This window comes from Rousettus aegyptiacus, unplaced genomic scaffold (assembly GCF_014176215.1).
Source record: "Rousettus aegyptiacus isolate mRouAeg1 unplaced genomic scaffold, mRouAeg1.p scaffold_m13_p_6, whole genome shotgun sequence".
Taxonomy (NCBI): Eukaryota; Metazoa; Chordata; class Mammalia; order Chiroptera; family Pteropodidae; genus Rousettus; species Rousettus aegyptiacus.
Window position 1 is genome coordinate 93,061,885 of NW_023416309.1, and position 21,350 is coordinate 93,083,234.

The following is a 21,350-nucleotide window of genomic DNA, read 5'->3' on the forward strand; positions in this document are numbered from 1 at the left end:
AAAGGGAGCACAACTGAAATATTTGGAAGGGAAGGGAACGATGCAAATTTAGGTGAGAAGAAAGAAGTGCAGAACAATGTGGGAATTGTGAAACAAAGGGAGGTAGATAAGTAAAGAAATTTACGGCTTGGAATATGAATGAGCAAAGAGACAGGATAAAATTATGGACAATAATTAGTCAGTATGACTGAATGATCCAAATAATGAAATAATCAAAAATGTCTATATCAAGCTTTCGATTCCTGTAATAGATCACAATACTTTGTCTTTTTTAGAATTTTTTTCTTATATTTAATTCTTGTGGGGTTTTGTTTTAAATTTCTGGCTCATTTTATCTCAATATAATTACTTTCCTTAGTTGACATAGTCTTCTTGAATTTTTAAATTGTGTCTCCTGCACTAATTATGTTGTCTGAAATCAAATTGGTCGAAAATAAGCATATCCAACTATCAATATATACTGCAAAAGCTCTTGCGAACCACAAGAGAAGTTTACAAGTGTTTTCTGGTTTTTGAAAATCAATCCATATACTTTTTAACTTATTTGCTTTTATATCATAAATCGTATTTTTGCTGGCAACGTCTGCTTTTTAGCTATGTTGTGGATTTATTAAATTGTATATTTATATTCTATTTCAAATGCTTTGATAAAACTACTTTGAACAGAAACTATGAATAAATTGAGAGAAGTATCTTGTTTATGGACAGGAAGACTCAGTATCTTAAAGATTTTTTTTTTGCCTCAAATTAGTCTATGAGAATAAAGCAATTGAGATAAAAATTCTAAAAGAGTTGTGTTTTAATAACAATTCACAAGTAAATCTTAAAAAGTATATAGAACTGTAAAGGGCCAAAGTCATCAAGTCTCTTTTAAAGAAGGAGAGACTTAGATTACTTACTAGGCATTAATAGTTTCAAAAAGCTAAATTATTTTGAAAATATGGTCTCAGTACACAAACAGATAGAGTCTAATGAGAAATAAAAGAGAGGAACAAGTAAGATTAGTAACAGATGATACAGATGTGGGAATGAGTGCTTGATAATTGATAGGTTTTTGATATATGACAAAAAATACAAAAACTGTAAATGAAAGGATTTTTTAGTGACTACATTTACAATTAATATTTCTGAGTGATAAAGAACACCATAAATAAAGTAGAAAGAGAATATAAGTAAAACATGCACCTAACAAATGATTTGTAAACAATACATAAGGGAAAACAAAACACAAATAATCCAGTAGAAAGAAACTAGTTATACATATACAAATAGGTAACTCACCTAGAAAACATGTTGAATTTCTAAGAAAGAAATGGAAACATACTCAATGCTTTTCTTAATGAGGAAAGTACAATCTAAAATAGCATTCTACCATTCCATTCTTATGGCATTGTTAAAAATTAAGATATCTGATTACAAGTGTTAGCAACAACAAGTAGAAATCAAGACTGTTATATGTTGCTAACAGGGATATAAATTGATGCTACCACTTTGGAGAACAATCGAGCAATCTCTACGAAAAGGAATACATGCATATTCTATGGTCAAGCAATTGTACTTCTTTCTGCTTTCCCTAGAGATATTTTTGAGCACTTGTCCAGGGATATTTATGATAGTACTGTTTAAAGGCAAGACATTGTTGATGAGGTAACTTTCTCAGCAAGGGAGTGCATAAGTATACTATGATTTATTAATAATGGAACACTTTTCTGCATTTAAAAACTGTTATATTTAAAAAAAAGTAAATTTAGAAATATAATTCTAGTAAAAAATCAAATTGCAAAATGACAGCAATAGTATGATATCATATATATAAACTTTTAAAATACACCAGAGTGTACTATTTATGCATACATACATATACGATAAAAAGCACAAATACACACACACACACACACACACACATATGATGATATACACCAATAACATGAGTAATTATTTCTGTGGAAAAAGGCTGGAAAATTGATTAGAGGGATGGGGATTTGGCTTTATCCATATAAAACACTGTTCCTTTAAATTAAAAGTGAGGTTTAAATAAAAAGTGAGTTTTACAAATTAATAATGTAAAATGAGAACTATGTTGGTGATGGGTAAATATGTATGATATATTATTTAAGTGTGCTTGATCTGTTTGATAATTAACAACAACAACAAAAATTTTGGTACAATAAGAACTCTGAGATTATAGTATGCACCCCTCATCCAAGCTAATGCAGACCTGACATAACTAAAGTAAAAGAGTAAATAGCTTCCCACCCTAGTGATTTACAATTAGTCCTTAAATGCTTCTCCATGCATCAGCATGGACGAGGTCAAGGAAGAGAACGAAACTGCATTGGTTATGAGTCTTCAAAGAACACTTTGGAAGTGTACTTCATTCATCTTTAGCCATGAATTCATAGAGTTAGTATGATGATTAAATAAATTACTACCTGCAAAATACTTAAAACAGTGGTTGGTATAGTAAACATTCAATAAATGTTAGTTATTGTTACTATTAGAATACAAGAGAGAGTTTGTATTAGTGACCAACTCTCAAAATTACTAAGAACAAGTCAAGAACATAAGGCAGCTAAGGACCAAGGTTAGGACACCACTCAGGTATAAGCATTCCATACTCACATATTATTTAGTCTGCATATCTTGGGCAAAGACCTTTGATGAACAGAACCATGCCTTTATTATCTTGTAAATAACTAAAAAGAATAGGAACAAACATATGGGATCAGCAATGATTTAGAATCAGCAGAGTGGTGGATTTCACTTTTATAATTATGGTGCATAATTATTCCAGCCCTAGCAAAGTGTGAGTATGAGTATCAACAGCCTTGAAAAATAGAAAAAGTGTAAACGTTAAAGCTGATTATTTTAGGGTTCAAATCAGGGTAGAACTTACTTTACTAGGCAAATAATATTGAAAAGATGTTTAATCTGTGCTTGAGAAAATTTATCTTATAAAAAAATAATTCCATGACTGACTTCCTAGAATTATGAGGTTTATAGTAGTATAAATATAAAGCCACAGGCCCAGGACCTGGTACTGACATAGATACTCTTACTTCCCTGGGTTAAAATATGATGGGGCTTCACAATATTTAGTGGCCCATTGTTTAATATTTCTCATTATTACAACTCAGTAATTTCTGTAAGAATCACTTCTTAATCACAGTCAATTTAAAATGTATCCATGTGAATCCGTAGCTATAGACTTCCATGACACTGTCTAGTAACTCCACATGTGTTATTAAACTATGACTACCTCTTCCAATTCAAATGATTCAATACACACACACACACACACAAAACAATTAAATTAACTAGAAGTTTTAAGAAAATGTAAGTTACCAGTATAACGCCTACTTACACAAACCTCTCAATGCGCTTGAGAGATGGAGTGGAATCCACCGAAATGTATTTTTTCTTTACCATGTATGGCAGCAAAGAAAACCAATGCTCTGGCTGTTGCTCTCCCTTAACACCCTCTTCTACACATCTCATCTGTGTTTCTTCTCTAGAGGCCAGTAAATATATGAGGGGGGCTAGTTCCCATGATTTACATCAATTTACGGTTGAAGTTTCACTGCTTCTCTATCATGTCAATAGATCATTAATTGAGAAAATGGGTATATAGCCATTTTTTTTCTCAGAAAAAAAAAAAGTAATATGACAGTTTAAGAAGAATGATCAGGACATTACCAAGATGGTGAAGTAGGAGACCCCAGCTTTAGTCCCCTCACAGAGGACAACAATTAGACAACTCTCCACATACCCACCAAAAAACAAAACAAAACAAAACAAAAAACAGTTGTTGGAAAGCTCAGGAACACAAAAATTAACTTGAAATGGCAATTGGATTAAAACTGAAATATAAGATCGTGAATTCATAAAACTCCTAGAAGAAAACATAGGGAATAAGTTCCTTGATATTGGTCTTGGCAATTATTATTTTTTTGTTATAATAATAAAAGCTCAAGTAACACAAGTAAAAATAAATAAGTAGTACTACCTCAAGCTGAAAAGCTCCTTCACAACAAAAGATACAATAAAATGAAAAGGCAACCTGTAGAATGGGAAAAAATATTTCAAAACCGTATATCATGTAAGTGGTTGGTATCCAAAATATATAAAGAATTCATTCAACTCAATAGCAAAATAACAAACAATTTGATTTAAAAATATGGGCAAAGGAACTGAACAGAATTTTTTCAAAAAAAAAAAACAACAACATACAAATGGCCAACAGATATAAGAAGAGATGTTCAACATCACTAAGCTTCAGGAAAATGTAAATTAAAACAATAGTTAGACAACCCTTCACACCTGGTAAACGTCGTTTATTAAAAAAATAAGATAAATGTTGACAAGGATATGGAGAAATGGGAACCCTTGTGCACTGCCAATGGGAAGGTAAGTTGGTGTAGCTGCTACGGAAAACAGTACAGAGTCTCCTCAAAAAATTAAAAATAGCACTACCATATAATCCAACAATCCCACCTTTGGGTATATATATATATATAAGAAAATGAAATCACTGTCTCGAAGAGATATCTGCACTCTCATGCTCATTGTAGTATTATTCACAATAGCCAAGACATGGAAACAATCTAAGATTGTTTTGGATGAATGAATAAAGAAGACTTTGCATCCATCTATCTATCTATCTATCTATCTATCTATCTATCTATCTATCTATCTATCTATCTAGACAGATGGATTCGTCTATACTTTTTTTATAATAAAAATGAAGGAAACTATGCCATTTGTGAGAATGTGGTTGGAGTTTGAAGGCATCATGTTAAGTGAAATAAATAGAGAGAGAAAGACAAATACTGTATGATATCACTTACATGTGGAATCTGAAAAAGCTTAACTCATAGAAAAAGAGAGTAGCTTAGCAATAACCAGGGGCAGAGGGGTGGAGGAAATGGGGAGGTGTTGTTCAAAGGGTACAAACTAATGGTTATAAGACAAATTCTGGGGATCTAAAGTACAACATGGTGACTATAGTTGACAGTACTGTAATGTACACTTAAAAGTTGCTATAAGAGTAGAGCTTTAACATTCTCTCCATGACAATGACAACAAAATGGTGATTGACATGAGGTGAAGGATAAAAATTTAGCATTATATATATGTATGAAATCATTAGCCTTATTATAATATTTGGCATTATATAAATGTGTCGAATCACATTGCACACCTAAACTTGCACAATATTATTTTCTAATTATATTTCAATAAAGTTTGAATAACAAAAGGAATGATTATATATTAATAGCTCAGCAGAATACTATCAGTTGCCTTCCTCGCAGCCCTTTTACCTCCTCTCTGGCCCCTCCATGTTCTTGTGGGGGTGTAAATTAGCAGAAAGTGGCTTTAAAATTGTGACCTTTACTAGGGATTTCAAACATATAAGGAATTATGCTTTAGAGCTTTAAAATATTAGTTTTACTAAAAATAAATACTGAAAAATTATGAGGAATCAGTAAAGAACTAGGAACCAAAGTAGTAGCCTAACCACACATACATTTTCCTTTAACTCGAAATTTTGAAGTATTACTTAAACTTTCTTTATTATGAAAAAGTAAACCATACAGTTGATAAACATGCATGCAGCACAGTGTTCTCAGGTGGACCTGTATTTTGATAATAATGATTAATTCATCAGTGGCTGTGGCTAATTTTGTTTTAGGACAGTTTTAAAATACAATTTTATGAAGAACATACAGGCTTACTTGTAAATAGAAAAATGGTAGAATGTTAAATTGTGGAAGGAGATTTAAAGGACATCTAATTGAAAGCTCTTGGCAATGCAAGTATTAGTTCTCTAATATCTTTTTGCTATACCTGTGACATTGGACTATGACTTCACTGATTTAGCAGAACTTTCAAAAAGCACCCAAAGGGAGTTGGGAAAGTTTTGGGTGAACTTGTGCCAGCTGGTGGACACGGCTGCTTCCCTTACTAAGAATGTATCACCCAGATACTTTATAATTATTTCCAACATTTATTCAGCCCGGATCATCAAGACAAACCGAGAAGCCTTTACCTTTTCAGCTTGTTTCTTCTCTTTCAAATGACAACTAAAACTTAAAAAATATTTAGACACCCTTCCTTGGCACCACACCTTCTACCAGTTATAATTTGAATTATCCTCCCCGTTCACATTAAAACTTCCTAAACAAGTTGTTCATTCTCTGTCTCCAGTTTTTTACTCTCTCATGCTTTACGCCCACAAATAACGTCCTCAATATAGCCAGTTATAGAAGCGATCTCTTGGAAATAAGCACATTTTAACGTTTTTCTCTCCTTTATATTACTACCTCTTTTATTCTGTTTCTCTCTTTAATAACCCCCTTATAAACCACTTTCCTTGCATCATCATTTTTTTTTAACATAAATTTATCTCAATTTTTTCACCATTATCTCTCAGTTACATTTGATGCCGTCTTGCACATCACATAGCTTCTTTCATAGCTCTCAAACACCCTTACACTCATACTACCTTTTGCTGGACATGGGACTCTGTAGCCCAAGTAATTGGTTCCTGGTTTTTAGTTATAAGTAATGAAGAGGGGTTTTCTTCAGCAAAGATTCCCTGATACTAACAATAATAGTCCTACTGCCCCAATTAAATCCATTTCTGATAAATCTAATATATCTATTCTTATTTAGGTGAAAGGTGTTTGGTATTATTCTTCTAGCTTTTCAAATCTTCAAAATAGGAGAAAAGATCCACCAACTACAAGGTCACATATATAAAGTGTAATCTCATTCTTTAGCAACTAGGTAGGATTTTAAAATTCTTTTTGTCTTAATATCTAAGATGACAGACAATTAAGTCATTCATTTATCACTCCTTAACTATATTGCTTTGAAATTACAGAAGAAATATACAATTAAAATGTATCTATAACTGTGCTGCAAAGTCAGAATGAGCCCCATCAACAAATTAAATGGTAGAGAATTTCTTGATGATGGAATGAAAATGAGACCAAATGGATACCTGAACACCTTGAAATCCTATTCAAGTTAAAAAAGAGACATCAGAAAGAACTAAATAGTTTTTCAGAACTCCAGCATAATTTGAAGATAAAGGGTATGGGGCAAAGGAGAAACAAACAGGGTGTAGTTAGCAGAGAAATCAATTAGAGAGACAGAAACAATCCTTTATTCTCAAAATGAACCCGCCCTTCCCCACCATTTGCCCCCAGGATAAATCACAAATACAGCCAAACAATTGAAAAATAAACTCAAACAGCAGTCGAAATTACCTAGGATACCAGGAGTTATGGCCCACACATAGAGAAGACAATATACTCACAGTTGTATAAACACAACTGACTGACTTCATGTAGATCTCACCTTAGGGTTTGACAGTTTAGCTCTTACATGGATGCTGTGACCTGTCATTTTGTGTGTGTGTGTGTGTGTGTGTGTGTGTGTGTGTGTGTGTGTGTGTATTTCGGAGTTGTTTTCTGTTACTTGGATTTTCGAGAAGAGATGTTTAGGAACATGTGGGTATAGGCACTTGGTTATTGGGTTGACATGAGGCAAAATGATGAGAGAACATCTCCTGCCGACCCAAGTTCCCAAATGGGAAATTAGCAGTAAAGGCAATAGGAAAAGGATTTTATTAATTATATAATTAGCTAAATCCATGTGCACACTAAGGAGGAAGTATGGGAAATATATGGAGATGGATTCTATAAAATGCTAAACTTTCACTTTGTTTTACATCAAAATTAAATTTGCTATGTTGCCTATATTAATTAACCATATGAATATGTTAAGGCATTTCAGTGAGATCCTATTAACTGGGATAAGATTATCTAAAAAGATCCATAGAATTTATTAAGCTACAGAATGGTACAATTATATTGAAGCATTACCCATATTTAGTGAAAGAAAGTTAATAATTGTCCCCACTCTTTGTTTCTCCAGAGGTAATTATAATTGGAAAACAATATGACCTGAATGGTTGAAGACATTAGTGAAGAAGAAAACGTTGCATTTAGAATAAGTGAGAGAAATTTATGAATACATTCTATAACACAATTTTGGGTTAAATATAGGGACAGATTTTTCTAGGTACAAATCAAAGCAAGAACAAAGTAATTTGAGGTTGGGCTGAATTGATGCGTGTGCAATTACCAGAGGTTCTCCATTTCTCATCCTTGTTTGCGCAGCTGTCAGTGATTAAACACTTTCTGGATTTGCAACACAATCAGAAACAAACAATGACCAGAAAGCCTTTGAGTGACCCACGGTAAGGGAATACGATACCACAGGTAATAGAAATGCTGAATGGGATCTTTCAGAATACTCAATTATCTCCCATGTCTGTGACCCATTCCATACCCTCTTTTCTTCTTGATCAGGTGCAACAATTGACCAAAATATTTTAAATAGAGCTCTCCTGCTTGTCCTTTATAGACCAGGAATACCTATGAGAGATTTGTTATTTCTCATCTTAGGTTGAATGGGATGAATCTGAGATTTTGTACCTAAGTGATAATAATTAAATGCCTTCAACTAAGTGAGCACAGTCATTGTAAAGGCAGGGATATCCACGAGATAATCAGGGTTCAGGGAAAGGTCTGGTATCAAGAGATCACTCTTGTTAACCAATCCAGACCTCACCAGGAACAAAATCAACAATTCACAAATTCCAAGAACAAAAGGCTCACTTAAGTTACCAGGCTGCAGATTCAGATCCTTTCTCCTATTTTCTAGTCCTAAGTCAATTTTTAGTCCTCTAGATCTCAAGAGTCTTTCAGACAACCCCACAGACGTTGACCTGGGTAACTTCACTGAGAAGGAAAACTGGCCCTCTTTTGAATTTTAGAAATGGGAAAACACTATTCAGAGACACAAAATACCATAGCAATGTATTAGTCAATGAGAGCTGGAAGGGAATTGGTAATCAATTAAGTTCTTATTTGTACTCACCATATGATAGGCCCAGAGGGACTCCAGCCATCTCTTTGGTCACTTTCCCAGTTCCTATGTGTATGACAAGAAAGAGCCTCAGCAACCAGCAGAAACTTAAGTCCTTAAAGTTAGCATAGGGGCTAATATAGTAATAATGGCAAGTTGAAGTCATTGGATTTTTTCTTCCTTACTCAAACAACAAAGCAAAATAAATATTTCAACCATAATGTAATTGCAAAGATATTTTGGAAGATTTGAATGATACAGAGGTGATAAAAGTAAAATAAACATTTCAATCTTAATGTAATTGCAAAAATATCTGGAAGATTTGAATGATACAGAGGTGATAATTCCAAATAAATTCCTATTTATTTCCTGAGCTTTTCCTGTGCATATGATTGACAGTTCTTCAGAATAATAGGATTATGGGGAACTTAATCAAGTGGTGACTTCAACTGAATGAGCATTCCATATATGAACAGCCCAATGGAGCCAATTAATAAAGCCCCTACAATTAAATATAAAATTATTGATCTGACAAATTAATTTTCTTCTAAATTTTAGAGTTAATTTTCACTAAGACAGAACAGAGAATACTGCTTATATCATGATTCAAGGATTTGTCACTTATCTTCTTTTTCTATCACAACCTAGATAAGAGGGACCCTGACTATTTTATTACCCCCAGGAAAAACTTTTCTCTGCAATATTAAAAGCATCATGTTATGAACTAGAGAGCAGAAGGTAGCAGATATCCTAAATGTCTTGGTAAAATACATACATCATATAATTAAAATGTATATCCTTGGAAAAAAGACTACCTCATGGAATTTCCTACAAATCCAAAGCTTTTAAACATCTTAGGATTTATCCTCAAAAGCGAAGAATATATCCTCAAAGAGATATTATATCTTATACTCCCTCTATCTAAAAAAAAAGATGAAGTATCTACATAGAAGTCTGGATTTTGGAAGCAGCAAAGACCAGTGAACTTCAGTATATATATCTCGTGTGTGTGTGTGTGTATGTGTGTGTGTGTGTGTGTGCAGTGTGCGTGCGCGCAAGCGTGTGTGTGTATAGTCTTCTTTTTTCATCTAACCTGGTAAATTTGAATAATTTTATCATGAGTTTTAAAAGTTGCAAATTACCCAATTTCTAGTGATTAGAAACATTAACATTTCAATAATGAAAGTGTTATATACTTCTTTTTAAATGTAGTCCATGGAATCAAAATACCATAGTAACTTGATACCTACCATCAGCAATTTATAAATATACATGAAAAAGTTTTCTTTCAGCAGTCATAAATTTTCTCTCTCCTTATACTCTTGAAATGTATATTTGCATTCTGCTTCTCTTACAGAATTTAATCCTAATATAATATATTTTATGCCTGAATGATTTTATTGATCACACTCATGCTTTTCTGCTATAAAAATATTTTATCAAATTTTTAAAAATTTCTTTGATCATAAAATTCTAAGCATTAAATAGTCTCTTCTATATTGAGTCATCATAATGATGATAACAATTGAACAAAATGACAAATTAGAAACTTTGATACATTGTCAAATATATACAATATATTTTTATTAGAAATCAATCTATAAACAAAATATGCTCTTTCCATTGAATTTAGATATCTGTGAAAGAAAAATACTGAAAAAATTAGATAAGTCTCAACATTAATTTTATGCCTTTTCGTGTGTTTTTAAAGATGTTTGTGCAGCAAAATATTATTTATACAGACAAGTAGACCAGAATGGAAGGGATTTTCTTAGTGCAATGTCAATCAATTTTTTTAAAGCCCTTCTGAAATAAAAGCCTCAAACGCCAAAAGGACCGAATAGTGATGTTATCAAAAATTAGCAGGCAATTCAATTATGTCCTTCAATTTTTTTTTTTAATAGCAACAAACTAGAAATCCCATTGTTTGCAAAGGATATTTTTTAAATGATAACTCATTTTCTGAATTTTGGAGAGAAATACAAAGAATTTAATACTGTAAAATGACTATTGATTATACCTTTGACTCTTTCACCTAGAAGCACCTTATTTCAACTCAATGTAGTCAGAAAAAATTAAGATAATTGCAAGGTTATTAATTTCAAAATACTTTCCAATAAAATACTTTTGATAACCTATTTTCATATGACCAAATGCATCAAATACATTTTCATCATTCACTTTGGAAACACATTCTTAGTTTATTCAATATATCAGAAAAAGTCCACATAAAACAGATATTTAGTTGTTTTTGACATGTTCTGCCTATAGGCTAGCATTGTTATAATTAGTCAAGTAATCTTTCTGACTACCCTCCATCTATGCAGTTCTAAATACTCACTCTCATTTAACTTAATTATCAAAGCTGATGTACACTACTGGTCCCCCTCAGATTAACACGTTACTAGGTAATAGCATGCATGTCACTTCAGAATTCCAAATCTGAAGGCAGGAGGAAAAGAGAGGAGAAGAAGAAAGAGGGAGAGAATAAAGGAAAAACAGAAGAAAATCAAAAGGAAAAGAAGGATAGGAGAAGGCAAAGGAAGGAAAGGAGGAAAAGAAAGGAGTCAGAGAATCATTTGACAGTAGGTTTGTCATCCAGATGCAATGACAACCTTCAGCATTTCTTACCAATGCTTCCTTTGTTTTGATGTCACAGTATACTCCCTTGGAAAAGATTTATTTTGACCTTAGTCTGGGGAAGGAAGACTTGAGGTCGTTAAGTAAAAGCAGTCATTGCTCTGATCATTCCTCTCTATATGTCAATTCAGAAAACACCAAACCATGAAAAAAGGTCCAATTTATGATGCTGTCCTTGGATGTAAGCCAACATAGGTACAAGGAAGTCTTCTACAGGTTTCTGAAGCCTTGATTAAAAAAAAAATATTTTCCAGATAGCAATATTTAAAATAGTCTCTTCTTACCATCCCCCAAATAATGAACCATAATAAGCTTTAAGATGAGTGAGAGACATGCCTTTGTTTTGTAATATGGAAGAAGGGCTCTCATGAATAGGGAGGCAGGGAAGGTGCGAAGGGAGAACCTATTCGATGCTGCAACCAATGTACTTTTGGGCAGATTCATTTTTAAAATGTTACATAGACTTGATGATATAGAAATTAGTTTTGTTTATTTCCACATATCCCTTAGTAAGACACAGTACCCAGTTCCCATCTGTCAATTTTAGGGTTCAAAACAAGAGTCACATTTCTAGATGTTTGTAGCTATAATCTAAGTGGCTTTCCCACTTAGCATATATATCCCAATGATGTTTGAAATGTCTCCAGTAGCCTAGAATGAAATATGGAGCCCATAACAAGTGCAATAGAAGAAATGGAGCAGACACCGCCCTCCCTAGGATTTGCATCAAGGTCATACACTTAAGCAAGCAATTTTTCTCCTCCAATGTATCTCTAGCATGTTGTCCATCTTTACTTTCCTAGCCCAAGCAAATGTCACCTTTCGCCTGGACTTGCAACAGCTTCCGTCTGGTCCTGCATTCACTCTTATCTTTCTATGATCTATTCTTGGACAGTGAGATTTAAAAAAAAAAAAAAAAACAACCTTAATCAGGTCATGCCAGTTCCTTGCTTATAAACTCCTAATGGTTTTTTATTAAACTACAAACCTCTTATCAAAACTTCTAATTCCCTACCTGATCTGGCTTCTTCCCATTGCTCCAGTCCAATATCATAATGTTCTCACTCTCACTCTGGACACTCTAGTACATGAACTTCTTTCTGTCCTTCAAACACTTCAAGCTCATTTAAGCTTTAGAACACTTGATGAGTCATATGCCTAGAAAATTCAATTTAAACGTTTTCTTCTCATTCTTGCTTTTCTTCTCTATTCCACAACTTTTATTTTTCATATATTAGAGAGTGATATTATGAATATGTTTGTATGTATTCGGTTTGTTTTCCTTATTTGTTATCTTTAGAATTAGATAATCTTTTTTTGTCAGTTTTCCTCACTGATGTCTGCCCAGTAATACTTAGAACTTGGTATATGCTTGGGTGCTCAATAAATATTTCTGCAGTAAGGTTGTGAAATCAACCAATTATTATGTTTACCTCTTTACAGTCTATCTTCCACTATATTATTATGAAAGAGAACTGGTCTAGTTTATATCTTTATCACTAGTACTCAAAGCATTTTCTGTAATGATTTAAAGAATGAATAAATGAGGATAATAATAACAGCTAAAGTGTACTGAAGATAAGTGAATCCTCACAATCTTTTTTAACCCTCATGAAATGGTTTCCATTGGTATCATCGTGGATAGATGAGGAAATAAAGGCACAGAGTTAGTACGTGTCAGAGCAGCATTTTGGACTCAGGGCTGTTTTATTCCACAGCTAAGCCTTTAGTCACTTTCTAATATAATAAAGATTAAATGTTGAGCATTTGAGGAATTGATAGGATCCTGCTAAGTGAAATAGTGAGATGGAAAAGGACAAGAACTATATGATTTCACTCATACGGGATATAAAACGGAAAGCAATAAATGAACAAACCAGAGACACAGACAATAGTATGGTGATTACTAGAGAAGAAGGGTGAGGTAATGAAGGGAGGATGAGGGGGTAAATGGGGTCAAATATATTGTGATGGGAGGATACTAGACTTTAAATGGTAAGCACACAATGCAACATATAGATGATGTATTATAGAATTGTACACCTGAAACTTATATAATGTTAATTAAGGTTACCCCCCAAAATTTATATAATTTGTAATAAATAATCTATAAATATAATAAATAAAAATAAATACAATAAATAAAAATAAAGATTAAATGTTGGCATTTGAATCAGATATATATTCATGTATTATCCTTTTTGGATTTTGACCCTTGACAGTAGACTGAGATTCAATAAGAATATAAAAGCATAGTGTCAGCGTCATTAATGATCTTGCTAGATTCCCAATAATTTTCAAAGTCCAAGGTATTTCGATCTTGTTAAGGTTAGAATGGAGAACATAACTTGATGTGAGACATGAAAAATACTTTCGAATATTTCTCCTCATGTAGATGTTAAAATCCACCCATGGGAAAAATTGAGCCTGTAAAGCAGACTTCATACATTGTTATCAGTCAGCAATCTGGCAAGCTGTGGTCTAACTGTGGCCATTGCAAATAGGACGGAAGATGAAAAAGGGATAGACTGGCCAATATTGCCATTTTCAGTGTAGTACCCACACTTCATCAGTAAGATGAATTCTTAATCCCAATGAAGGATACGTAAAGAAGTTCAGAGGAACAATAAAATGGTAAGTCTAAAACTCCTTAGGAGGGGTTAGATAGTAAGAAGAATACAAAAAAGAGGCCTCCTTATAAAACAAACATTCTATCAGCAGCAAAAGCCCCAAATCTTTAGCTTCATTTGGGTGTTTGTGATAGTTACACTTATAGATTATTTAATTTATAAAGAAAAATCAAAATATAAAATATAAGCAAATATGCCATCAAAGAATATATTCAAATTGTTAGAAATAATTTTGAAAATTTATAGTAATTTTTAGGTTTTGGGAATGGAATTACCTTATAATATGTACATATAGTTCAGCATTCACATATTTAATTTCCGTAATGCAATTGTCTATTAAATTAGAGGTTTCACTGGAAAAGGCCTTGATCTTTGCCTTTTCAACTCATAGAAAAAAGAAGAGTCATATGAGGATGTGAATGATATAAAAGAACACAGGGCAAAAGTTTTGTGAAAATTAATGCTTACTATAATACCAAGAAGGAGTGTGAGGGAGGGTAGTATTTGCTTAGGCGGGGCATTATAGATGAAGGACACATGAGAACGGACAGCGGAAAAGTACAAAGCATGTCAGCAGAGCAACATGTAGTAGGTGTTCTTGCAGTACAGAAAAAAGCAGTAGGTTTGGTTAAGATGCAGTGGGAATTAAATGTATGTGCTCCTGACCATCAAACTGAAGATGCTCAATATTGTGAGACATTATGAAATGAATGACTTATATGACAGGTTAACACACTTTGCCCAGGCCAAAAACCAAAACAGATAATGAGGGTCTGAACTCGGTAGATGGGGACAGAGATAATCAACTGTTATTTACTTCTTTTGGGGAGCTACAATCTTTTTAAAGATTTGCTTCCTCTATTTTAAGTAACTGTATAATTAATTTACTTTGTATCAAACTAATAATTTCCACATTATTCCAAGGTAAATCTGTATCCATTTATGCTATAAATTATTTTTGAATTGTTTTGAAATTCATATAAATGCTATTCTAGTCAATCCTCATTATTCACAGTTAAGTTCTCTGGAGCCTAACTCATGAGAGTGGAACATTTTTGTCAACTAATCAATACCAATAACCTTTTTTATGTGTGTTTCTGTTTAAAGGTACTTTGTTTAACATATAATCTTAATTCATTCATTGACTTGAACTCACTGTCAACGGCGCTGTTACTCGTGCCTGAACAGAACTTATCTAACAGGTACTCCCTCCTGTGACCCACATGATAGCCTACTTGTGCTCAAGGAACACAAGTCAGCACTGGGCGGGGGGGGGGGGGGACTATTTTAAAGTGTAAGATCACCAAGAAAAAGCACAAAGATGCAAAAAAACATGGCATCAAATATGCTGTGGAAAGGATACTTGTTTACAGGATGAGAATTGGAACAGAAAGGTCCAGTGCTGTCTTTTTTGACATCAGTTAGGAACATGCAGGTCAGGGGACTCAAATGATGATCTGTACATGTTCAAAACTAATGGAGAAAGTACCATGAGTATTGACTTAGAGTTAGAACTAAATTTTAGCTAGTTGGTGAATCAGCCCATGCAGAATCTGAGTATAATGAGGATATTCTCTCTTTCTCTCTTTATGTATATATTTATATACACACATATATATACACATACCACACAATATATACACATATATTTATATATACATATATATTATATATACATATATATGCATATCATATGTAATATATATTTTATATGAAGTTAATATAATTCTACTACTTGCTGTTTTTATCCAACATTTTGTTTGTCAGCTCTATCCAAGAGGATGATGTCTATAGACCTAGTCAATTCATTTTAATTAATGTGTAATATCTTATTCTTAGCTCAACTGCTGTAACCTTTTCCATATCAATGGAATAAGCAGTTTTACAGTGTATAAAACACCTTTACAACATTGTGTCATCTCTCTGTAGCATCATTTCACCAGAAACAAAGCATGGAATGAATATTTTCGTTATAAAAGAGCTTTGAGTATGTATTAAGATTCCTACCTTGGCCTAACCAAAGAGGGAAAACTAAAATCTATACAAATTTAAACTCACCATCTTAGCTAAATTCAACTGAGTATGTTAATAAATATTGCCCACAGCTTTTAGTAGTTAAAGTATAAAGTTTCATGGAGCTTTGTAACTTTGACATGTGTGAGATATCAAAGATAAATAAGATATGATACCACCTTCATGGAATTCTAGTCCAACATGGGGATACGAACCAATATGCATGTAAACCAATGAATTTGGGTAAGTAGTATATGTTCTACGACTTGGGGAATATAATCTGGCAAAAATGTAAAGATTCAATTAAAAATAACAGGATTGGGAATAGAGATGCCAATAGGAGATCATGCCCGAAAAATTTGTAAGTGCCTTCTAGGCATGATGGGGTTCTATCAGACTGAGAGGTCTTCATGCAAAAAGTATGCAGATATAAAACAGCATAGGCCAAAAAAAAAAAAATTCAAATAATTTAGTATGGTTAGAGCATAGTCGATGAGGCATAGAGCGGTGAGTGAGGGGGCTGGAGCAGTAATGGAAGGCCAGATGACAAAGAGCCCTTCACCATAATAATCCATCTGGATTTTACTCTATTTATTCTATAGAGAAAGGTGTATTGGTGAAGTTTTCAAGCATGGAAACGATTTAAGATTTGAGTCTTAGAAAGATTATGCTGCTGACAGAAAAAATAGACTGGAGAGGGTAGTAAGAGGAGGAGTCAGAAATACCAGTTAGGAGGTCATTACAACAGGCCAGGCGAGGGAAAATGAGGCCTGAAATGAGGCCATATTCTCTCTCGATGGAAATGCATTCAGCCTAATAGCATCCTCAAAGACTGAAGAGTGTCAAATTTACGTTATCAGTAGTTTACTCATTTGTTGTTTTTGTAAGTGGTCTGGGACACTATTCTTTCAAAATTATATTTCTCTATTAGTTAGACTTATCCATCCCTGCAGGTGGAAACTTGACACCTCTACGGGCCAGGGCGAATGCATCATCTCTAAGTTATCATTCTTTTATTACATCACTTAAAGATTTATTTGGTCTTCACGCTTGACTGCCTTTGCCCTCTTCATTTCCTGGAGAGTAGGTGCTATTTCTTAATGCCCAGTTGACATCATTCAATTTAGATTTAACTCTCCTCACCATCAAATATAAAAAATAAAACAAACATTTCCTCCTGAAAGAACCACCAACCAAGCTCTGATGATAATACTAGTGATATCCTTTTTCTATTTGACATGTCTGAGGCTATTATCTGACGATTTTTAGAAAAAACATTCTCTACTATTTGTTTCTTTTTTTCTTTTTTCTTTTTTTACCTAGGCATACAATGAATAAAAGTTTCCAGATAATGCTAGACTGGGCTCAGATCTCAGGGGATTTGAAAGTAGAATTTTCTTGGATTGTCTCCAAGTCCCTACAAAAGAGAATGGTTTTTTTTCTTACATTGCTGACCTGGTCAATAATTCAACACCTTGGTGGGTGGGAAGAAATACAAGAAATCTTTTGGAGAAATTTTGTATATTAAGTATATTTTAATAAATTTGAGAACAATTCAACCCTGGATTAAAATCCAAAGCATGTATCACCAGGCTTCTATTTTTTATATTTAAATTTTTATAGAACCCGACAATCAATCGCATATTGGTATTAACTACTATATCACCGACGTCTATCTCATAAGCCTTTATTTAACTGCTTCTTATGACATTTGACTTCAGCTTTAGTTATGGTCTCTTGCAAACAAGAAATTCAGTTTATTTATAATCAGTTCACATGCTAATCTAATAGTTCAAATTCTAAATTATGATCAGAATCTAAACCCTATAATGGCCCAATGTAAAATGCTTTAATTGAATCACAAAGGGAGAAAGATGTAATCCTATAAATCAGACTCAAAAATTTGACATGCTGAGAATGCTTTTCTGGAACATTTAATTGCATGACACAGCAGGCATCATAAATCTATAAAAAGGAATGTATTCCTTATAAGCGATTATGTTATATAATTTAAAATGTCTTGCTAGCAATACTAGTTTTTGAACCCACCAAATCACCCTGAGTAGTCAAAACAAATCCTTCAGGTTTGTACAAATGTTTGTGTGAACAAAAGAACAAATGGTTATCATACTTGGGTGGTAAAATGTGCTGATGATAAAGTAAACATCTCAAATTCAAAGGACAAAGAAGATAGTCTTAGGAACAAGTCTTAGCTCTAAATCTCAGCTCTACTACTTCCTAGCATGTCGCCTTACAATTCTAGTATTTTCTACCCTGTCCAGGAAGAATCAACCCTAATATTTTCATATAAATAGGACATAACAGTGACAATCTGCTAGAAAAGAAAAACTAGGGGAATTGTCTTAAGCTGTCTTTGCATGACAAATTTGCTCTTTTTGTTTATATTGCTGGTATATTTTGGATGCCTTGATAGACATATAATGGGTTATATAGCTAATGATCTATGATCATTCAGCCATCCCTTGATCATAGATCTTAATTATAAAACTTTGCCACCCAGAGGCGGGAGGTTCTGAAGGTTACGTTGAAGAATGTGCTCTGTGCCAGACACAGAGTATGAATTCAACCAAGTGTAATCTTCTTTCCTCACTACACCCTCCTCGTCTCTCGTATTCTTCAGTTCAGATCCCAGGCGAGGCAATCATATTATCTCTGCCTTCTGCCCAAGGACATACTCTTTTGTCGACCATCCATGTTGCAACTTGTGATACTAGTCACCAAGGCAATGAGATGACTGAGTGGATAAATTCCTTACTCTGTTAATATAACTACTCAAGATTGCCAGTCCTGAACATCAGTCTCTTAAATAAAGAGTAACACATTTTGAGGAGTCATTAAGTTTTTTCTTGCTTCATTAGTAGTTTGGAAAAGTTAACAAAGGGCAGAAATCTCAAAGAAGGACTCCAATTTACTTATTATTTCATGTATTTTTGCCAAATAAGCAAATAGCTTTATCCAAAGATTGAATCATATTGAAGGTGATTTTTAAAGATGCTTACCAGTTATAAACAAAGCTAGATATTGAATATGTCCTTTTTAAATATCTTTTGTTTATAATTATTTCATAATTAAACAGTGATCTTTAATGCATGGCTGATCTATGGGTTCCAACCCCGAAACAATGATCTGTCAAATGGGATTGGTCAAAACAGGTTGGCAGTCACTTCAAAGATAGTTATCGCTGTTCCGATGTCATTTAAAAACTGCACATGAATCAAGATTTGTTTTGGCTCAGTAGCATATATATCATGTACATATGAATACACACATATATATATACAAATGTTTAGGTACTAACCAGACAAAACTATGTTTAATGAAACCCAGCCATTACTGCATAGAGTTAATGCCTTCTTGATTTTCTTCTAAAATATACTTTTCTCCACCTTTCTTTTAGAGATCTTTTTGTCCTATTTCGTGGCAAGTTCTAATCTCACCTCCCCTTGGATAAGTGCTCTATTAAAATTACCTTTGTTTTTCTTACTAGTAAGACTTTGTTCCTCTTTCCTCTATGCTCCCAAAGAAATTTGTAATTATCATTATGGTACTTAATCACATCATTTTATAATTGCTTACAGATCTTTCTTTCCCAAGAGTTATGATCTTTTAAAAAGGGTCATCTACTCACTATATATTCATTTAGTACAGTCTAAGGTGAAGACCTCTGATGGGCACTAGTTCCTGACTTCAAGGAGATGAGAGCCTCCTGGGAGATAAAAATGTTAATCAAATTATTACACAACTCATTATAAAAGTACAATTCTACTTAGTGCCACTACAGTTGAAATACATTTTTTTCCCATGAATGCATTAAAGAAAGATAAATTCAACCTAGTTATAGGGATCAGATTGCTTCAAATATTTTGCAATAAAGATTCAGCAGCAGACACATGCCTTTGGCTCTCTCTATTTTCATCTGCCACTGTGGCGAGCAGACCTCACGCACCATAGCCACTTCCCACCCCAAGCACACATCTCTTTATTTCTTGTCCCTGAGGTTCTTTCTAGCTCCCCAGGAGTTTGCTATATACCAAGTCAGAGAAGCCTTCGAAATGCTGATTAAATGCTGACCCTAGAGGCAACCGTCATCAAATGATTGACAGCTGTTGGTAGATAAATATCCTGCTTCCTTGGCTCTGGGTGGGACAATTCTGAAATGTATTTTACCCAGTTCCTCAGAGGTTTTCCAGTAGGATGGAGCCTATCATGTTAACCTGATCATTGCAAAACCCTTTACTGTGTTCCCTTTCTTTCTGGTCTCATTACCCCCATATCTTCAACTTGTGCTTCCTGGGATCAGCTTCCAGATAAACCTGTGCACAAGTCTCTGTTAGGCTGTGATGTGAGGGAGGACTTAAACTAAAAGTTGGCCATCATTCAAAACACATGAGCACATACAAATATCTATAAAATACACTGTGAAATGCATGATTTTAATACCCTGAGGTTTGTCATAACTATAACCAGAGCTGATATTAATCATTGATTAACTTTTGCATGAGATTTATTCTCATTGTCATGTTAATCTGGAAAACTGTCTTTCCCCTCACATTCCAGTCAGTCTTGTGGCTCCGTCCTCTGGTCAACTAAGCAGTCAGTGATGCAGTGGCTTGCCTGGCATGTGTTGCCTAGGATCATCTTTAAACAGGTCAGGCAGAGCCTGACTAGGAAGGGCAGGGCTTGGGAAGAGTAGATTGTAGTACATGGGGTGTATCAGAAATGAGCTTTATTTTCTCTTAAAGTTTTTGTGTCATTTCATTAGTGAGTTTTACTGCAGGTGGCTCTGGGCCCTTAGACTATAATTCTGGCAGTGAAGGAAGGGACTGCTCTAAAATATAATAGAGCTTTCTATGGAGGAAGGAGGAGACAGAAGGCACAAAAGTCCTGGTATGACAGAATTCCTCCCCGATATAAGAAGAACATGTTTAATTTGCTTAAGGGAGATTGACATCCTTTCTTACAAATACATCTGTTTTTCTGTTGCCCAAAAAGGACACTTTGCACTTTGTATATTTGTACTTTTTGAAGGTTATGTAAAGTAAGGTAAAGTTAGTAAATCTTGAGTTTTCATACAATTAAATTTAACAATTGCTGCGTGCCTAACCT

The 21,350-nt window shown here is 33.7% G+C and overlaps 1 long non-coding RNA gene across 1 annotated transcript in view; it reads right to left on the reverse strand.

Moving 5' to 3' along the window:
• The window catches only part of LOC107513661, a 137,017-nt gene extending 117,071 nt beyond the window's left edge, over positions 1-19,946 (reverse strand). Inside the window, exons 1-2 of the long non-coding RNA XR_001597604.2 lie at positions 19,873-19,946; positions 8,953-9,006 (exon numbers count right to left, since the gene is read on the reverse strand). This is a non-coding gene — a long non-coding RNA (uncharacterized LOC107513661). The remainder of the gene's footprint in view (positions 1-8,952; positions 9,007-19,872) is intronic.
• Between the last annotated feature and the right edge of the window lie 1,404 nt (positions 19,947-21,350).